This window comes from Drosophila pseudoobscura, chromosome X, assembly GCF_009870125.1.
Source record: "Drosophila pseudoobscura strain MV-25-SWS-2005 chromosome X, UCI_Dpse_MV25, whole genome shotgun sequence".
In the NCBI taxonomy this organism is placed as follows: domain Eukaryota; kingdom Metazoa; phylum Arthropoda; class Insecta; order Diptera; family Drosophilidae; genus Drosophila; species Drosophila pseudoobscura.
The window spans coordinates 28,058,240-28,065,179 of NC_046683.1; the positions used below are offsets into that span (position 1 = coordinate 28,058,240).

Below are 6,940 nucleotides of genomic sequence, written 5' to 3' on the forward strand. Positions count from 1 at the left end.
GAAAACATACATGCGGGGTTGTACCAGGAGGACCCAGAGGCCGGAGCGGTAGGAGGTCAACAGCGAACCCGTAAGGACCTGGTGTTACCGTCCGAGTTAAGCTCAGCCGTGAACGCAGCGTTAGCCCAAGCACAGGAGACCTACCGAGCTTCGCTCGGGCAGCAAATGGAAGCGCTGAGATCGTCAATGCAAGCGGACATGCTGGAGTTCATGCGAGAGATCAACGCTGTGATGGGTTCGTTAAAAGCGGAGCGAACGGCGAGTGATGCGAATGGAAGGAATCGGGGATCGAATGCAACCAGTCTGGGAGGAGGTCAACCGGAAGCACCCGCGAACCAGCAAGCACATCCAACGCACTTGTTTGTGGACAACCGAACATTGGAGGCCGATCAGAGGACCCAAGCCGATCAGAGACCCGTGGAGGAGTGGCTGTTCAACGGGGTGGGCGCCGAGAAACTGCTGGCGACGCGATGGACAAGGAGCGGTCCTGACCTTGGGGATAGTACGCGCAGGGAAGATCACAAAGTGCATGAATTGGATGCGAACACGCACGATCTGGAGGAACAGACCGAGGCATTGGATGCGGTCCATAGGACGAGGGAACCCGGAGGCGATCGCGCCCAGCTGAGGTGCTGGAATTGCGCTCAGCCGGGTCACACCTATTTCGAGTGCGAGTCGGCCGTGCGTAACCTGTTCTGCTACAAGTGCGGGCTGGCCGGGGTCATCCTCCCTAAATGCCCTAAATGTCGACCGGGAAACGCGAAAAGGAGCACGACGCAATTGGAGGAGTCGAGTTCCACGTCGCCGAGAAGCAGCCAATAGATACGTCCTCCAACGTTAAATCAGATACCCCTAAGGAAAGAAGTACCAATAAGTATATTTACACTACCATTTATAAGGTTAACCAAGCTGTATTACCCGAAGCTAGATGGTCCGAGCGCAAGCCGATAAAGGAAAGGCAGCGTCAGTACGAGCTGGAGACGCTGCAAGGCTCACGTATTGGGGTGTTTCACGCAAAAGATCTGAAGCAGTAGCCCGGGCATCTCAGTCGATGGAGCCAGAGACTCTCGATCTCAGGGTGTGGGCGATGGCCTACGTTGGGGCCCCTTAATTGAAAAAGCCCGCCTGTTTGGCACTCCCGTTTCGGCGGAGTAATCCTGGAAACGGTAGTGTGGTGTTATGGGCGGTTTTGGAGAGAGCCGATAGGTATCAGGGCTGGAGAAGAGAGAGACAGCGGCATCTATAGTGGATCCTGGGAAGCAGTGGCAGAGTTGCGTGGGAGAAAAGGAAACGGTGCGAGGAGGAGGAAAAAAAAGAGAAGGGAGTTTCCGGTGGAGAATAGTGGAGGCCGCACGTGCCCTGAAAGAAAAAAAAAGGAAACAAAATTGGTGATCGTGGAGACGACGATCCCACCAAGACATCAGCGGCAGGCATCAACATCAGCAGAAGCGGCGGACCGCGGCAGCAGCAGCCCGGTACTGGCCAGGCCGGAAAACTGGTGCGAGGAACCGGCAGCGGAGCACCGACACCAAGGAACCGTCAGCGGAGCACCGGCACCAAGGAACCGTCAGCGGAGCACCACACGTTTCTCCACACGTTTCTGTCTCCACACACCAACCCCCGGGGAAAGAATCCAGACTTCAAAGCCGAAATAAACCCACACGAATCAATGTCACACACCTTCATCCACACACATCACACCCAACCCACGCATGTATACCCTCATTCATAACACATCACATAACATCACCACATTTCACACATCTACACCCGTCTGACCCACAATTAAACAATATATCACGATTATATAAAAAAAAAAACACCACGATTAAACGTAAACATCAGCAAGCATCAGGAAGCAACAACCTTATCAAAGGGGGCTGCCAATTCGGCCGAAATAGGGTTTATTTTTATACCCGATACTCAAAATGAGTATTGGGGTATATTAGATTTGTGGTAAAAGTGGATGTGTGTAACGTCCAGAAGGAATCGTTTCCGACCCCATAAAGTATATATATTCTTGATCAGCATCAATAGCCGAGTCGATTGAGCCATGTCTGTCTGTCCGTCTGTCCGTCTGTCCGTCCGTCCGTCTGTCCGTCCCCTTCAGCGCCTAATGCTCAAAGACTATAAGAGATAGAGCAACGATGTTTTGGATCCAGACTTCTGTGATATGTCACTGCTACAAAAATATTTCAAAACTTTGCCCCGCCCACTTCCGCCCCCACAAAGGGCGAAAATCTGTGGCATCCACAATTTTAAAGATACGAGAAAACTAAAAACGCAGAATCGTAGAAGATGACTATATCTTCTAGAGTGCAAAATCTGAACCAGATCGTATAATTATTACAGCCAGAATCACGAAAACAATTTCACTCTTTCTCGCTCTGTCTCACTCTAACACACAGGTTTCATGGTCGGTTTTGCCAATTGCAAAATATGAGTTCAAGGATCTCAGAACCTATAAAAGCCAGAGCAACCAAATTTGGTATCCACACTCCTGTGATATCGCCCCTTGACCGTTTCCTGTCCAAATTTCGCCACACCCCCTTCCGCCCCCGCAAAGGACGAAAATCTGAGGCAACCACAAATCTCAGAGACTATTAAGGCTAGAGTAACCAAATTTGCTACACACACTCCTTTAAGATGTCACTATAAAACGTATATCTCAGAATTTCGCCCCACCCCCATCCGCCCCCACAAAGGACGAAAATCTGTTGCATCCACAATATTGCAGATTTGAGATAACTAAAAACGCAGAATCATAGATAATGACCATATCGATTAGATTGCTGAATCTGGATCAGATCAGATGATTTTTATAGCCAAAAGGAACAAATCAATTTGCAGTGGCTACGCAGCGCCCGACGTCACGCTCAGACTGATTTTCTGTCTCTCTCGCACGCACTCTTTGTCGTGTCGTTAAATATTAGCGGCGTCTGCCGGAGGAGAGCCATACTGACTTAGTATCGGGTATAACCGTAGAGTTGCGGTGTCCGCAGCAACTCACAACGTTCCCCCTCGTTTTTGTTAGTATTTTTTTGGTGTTAGTATTTGTTTCCTTTATATAAACCTAGATTATGAATTAATGTTCAAGAAGATAAGTAAGAAAATATAATGGATATAAAAATGAAAATTTGAACAGAGTCATGAGTGAATAGAAAACGGTAGTTGGGTGGGACGAGAGCGAGAAGAAGAGTGGGACCCTGAATATGAAAAGGGAGCGCTCATGGAAGGTGGCGCTCATGAAAGGGTGGGACCCTGCTAGGGATAACGAAACCAACTATCCCCGCTGACGAAAGTGCCAACGAAGACAAGTCTGTCCTATAAATTAGATTTGTTTTTTTTGTATGTTTTTTTGTTTTTGTTTTGTTCAATCCGTCCCCTGACTTATCGGGTCGGAAACACCCCTGACTTCCCCGTGAGCTAGCTGGGAACGATAGGCCAGGGTGGCAAAGAGGCGGATCATAACAAATGGCGTCCAAAGGAAATAGAAGGGATCGATTTGAAACACGAGTCTTAAAGACCCGGTGTAAAATGGAACCCTGGTAGAACGAAACTCAGCCGGTCCGCGAGCCGGGAATAAATCCTAGCCGTCGTAGCCGCTGAGAGGAGTAGAAGTGAGGAAAATGGACATGGTAGTTATGTATCGGAGGTAGAAGGGAAGGAAGTGTGGGTCCCGAGTTGTGGTCCAGGTATTACCAGGTGGTAGTAGCCTCGTTGTCCGACTCGTGGAGCCCGCTGTCCGGATCTGAAAAGAGGAAGAGGTGCCGGGGGATCTGTCGAGTCGTGGTCCGGGTTATGTCCAGAGGCATTAACGTCGTTGTCCGATTCTGGGGGATCCACGGTGATCTGAGTGAGGAAACAGCAAAGGGAGTTGGCACTTAGAAAAAGGAAGCGAAGGTATATAGCAAGGGGAAAAGAAGGGGGTCCGCTCACCTGCAAAACAATAAATGCAGTTGTCTCTCGTCCCACCAAACAAATTAAAGGTGAATTTTTGTCTGAAGCAGTTTGGGAATTATATGTTTTTTTTTGGTTAGTGATTTAGCAGACTATTGGAAAGCCGAAGCAAGAAAACCCAAAGAGAAATCATTTGTATTTTGAGGACTTACAATCCTCGCTAGCATTGTTTGGAAGCAATTTTAGAAGTAGGCATTAGGCAAGTCATCGGAAAAAGAGTTTTTGTTTGGGAGAGGAAGTATTTAGTTATTTAGTGTTGTATTTAATTAGGCGATTAATGGTAGATGTACATAGGTGTTTATTTATTTGATTGAATCAATTTAGATATTTAGATTTATCAATTTATTGATTTAAATTAACCGATTTATGTATTTGAATTTATTTATTTGGTTATCTAAACATTGAATTAATTATTCGCTTATTTATTTATTGCACTATTTATTTATTTGTTTTCTCGTTACGATTGAAAGTATTAAAGATTATTTAGCCAGGAACTAGGTGTTTAGAGGAGTAGGGTAGTCGGATAATAAGCAACCCAATTTGTTTATCACCAAGAGAGTAAAGTAAATAGAGAATAGACAAAGGAAAGGAGTACGTTACGAAAATTGGTTGATGAGTGACGCGGAGATTTTTAAAGGGTCGGGAAAGACAAGGCGTAGCCCTGAGGCACAGCGCTGGTACCAGCCGTACAACATGCCGACGACTCGGTCCCAGGACGGTAAAGCCGGCAGTAGGCCGGAAGGGTCGTCGCAAGTGGCGGAAAACATACATGCGGGGTTGTACCAGGAGGACCCAGAGGCCGGAGCGGTAGGAGGTCAACAGCGAACCCGTAAGGACCTGGTGTTACCGTCCGAGTTAAGCTCAGCCGTGAACGCAGCGTTAGCCCAAGCACAGGAGACCTACCGAGCTTCGCTCGGGCAGCAAATGGAAGCGCTGAGATCGTCAATGCAAGCGGACATGCTGGAGTTCATGCGAGAGATCAACGCTGTGATGGGTTCGTTAAAAGCGGAGCGAACGGCGAGTGATGCGAATGGAAGGAATCGGGGATCGAATGCAACCAGTCTGGGAAGAGGTCAACCGGAAGCACCCGCGAACCAGCAAGCACATCCAACGCACTTGTTTGTGGACAACCGAACATTGGAGGCCGATCAGAGGACCCAAGCCGATCAGAGACCCGTGGAGGAGTGGCTGTTCAACGGGGTGGGCGCCGAGAAACTGCTGGCGACGCGATGGACAAGGAGAGGTCCAGACCTTGGGGATAGTAGGCGCAGGGAAGATCACAAAGTGCATGAATTGGATGCGAACACGCACGATCCGGAGGAACAGACCGAGGCATTGGATGCGGTCCATAGGACGAGGGAACCCGGAGGCGATCGCGCCCAGCTGAGGTGCTGGAATTGCGCTCAGCCGGGTCACACTTATTTCGAGTGCGAGTCGGCCGTGCGTAACCTGTTTTGCTACAAGTGCGGGCTGGCCGGGGTCATCCTCCCTAAATGCCCTAAATGTCGACCGGGAAACGCGAAAAGGAGCACGACACAATTGGAGGAGTCGAGTTCCACGTCGCCGAGAAGCAGCCAATAGATACGTCCTCCAACGTTAAATCAGATACCCCTAAGGAAAGAAGTACCAATAAGTATATTTACACTACCATATATAAGGTTAACCAAGCTGTATTACCCGAAGCTAGATGGTCCGAGCGCAAGCCGATAAAGGAAAGGCAGCGTCAGTACGAGCTGGAGACGCTGCAAGGCTCACGTATTGGGGTGTTTCACGCAAAAGATCTGAAGCAGTAGCCCGGGCATCTCAGTCGATGGAGCCAGAGACTCTCGATCTCAGGGTGTGGGCGATGGCCTACGTTGGGGCCCCTTAATTGAAAAAGCCCGCCTGTTTGGCACTCCCGTTTCGGCGGAGTAATCCTGGAAACGGTAGTGTGGTGTTATGGGCGGTTTTGGAGAGAGCCGATAGGTATCAGGGCTGGAGAAGAGAGAGACAGCGGCATCTATAGTGGATCCTGGGAAGCAGTGGCAGAGTTGCGTGGGAGAAAAGGAAACGGTGCGAGGAGGAGGAAAAAAAAGAGAAGGGAGTTTCCGGTGGAGAATAGTGGAGGCCGCACGTGCCCTGAAAGAAAAAAAAAGGAAACAAAATTGGTGATCGTGGAGACGACGATCCCACCAAGACATCAGCGGCAGGCATCAACATCAGCAGAAGCGGCGGACCGCGGCAGCAGCAGCCCGGTACTGGCCAGGCCGGAAAACTGGTGCGAGGAACCGGCAGCGGAGCACCGACACCAAGGAACCGTCAGCGGAGCACCGGCACCAAGGAACCGTCAGCGGAGCACCACACGTTTCTCCACACGTTTCTGTCCCCACACACCAATTGAATTAATGTTCAAGAAGATAAGTAAGAAAATATAATGGATATAAAAATGAAAATTTGAACAGAGTCATGAGTGAATAGAAAACGGTAGTTGGGTGGGACGAGAGCGAGAAGAAGAGTGGGACCCTGAATATGAAAAGGGAGCGCTCATGGAAGGGTGGGACCCTGCTAGGGATAACGAAACCAACTATCCCCGCTGACGAAAGTGCCAACGAAGACAAGTCTGTCCTATAAATTAGATTTGTTTTTTTTGTATGTTTTTTTGTTTTTGTTTTGTTCAATCCGTCCCCTGACTTATCGGGTCGGAAACACCCCTGACTTCCCCGTGAGCTAGCTGGGAACGATAGGCCAGGGTGGCAAAGAGGCGGATCATAACAAACTCTCTACTTGTTTGAGTGATTGTGGCATTTTAAACTTTGATACAGCATCTATTTTTTCTGTTGAAGGATAAATCTTACTGTTTTCATTTATATGACCAAGAAATTGAATATGGGTCTTCAGAAAGCGGCATTTTTTTATGTTCAATTCTAGGCCAAAATCTGTGCATGTTTCGATAACTTCCTTTAGATTCTTCCTAACTTCTTGTTCTGTCTGTGCTGGAATA

General features: G+C 48.7%; 1 long non-coding RNA gene across 1 annotated transcript; it reads right to left on the reverse strand.

Moving 5' to 3' along the window:
• Nucleotides 1-3,024: 3,024 nt before the first annotated feature.
• On the reverse strand, nt 3,025-4,308 carry LOC117184792 (uncharacterized). Its single transcript, XR_004470264.1, has 2 exons — nt 3,940-4,308; nt 3,025-3,852 (listed from the first exon to the last, which is right to left on the reverse strand). It is a non-coding gene; the product is annotated as an uncharacterized lncRNA (long non-coding RNA).
• Between the last annotated feature and the right edge of the window lie 2,632 nt (nt 4,309-6,940).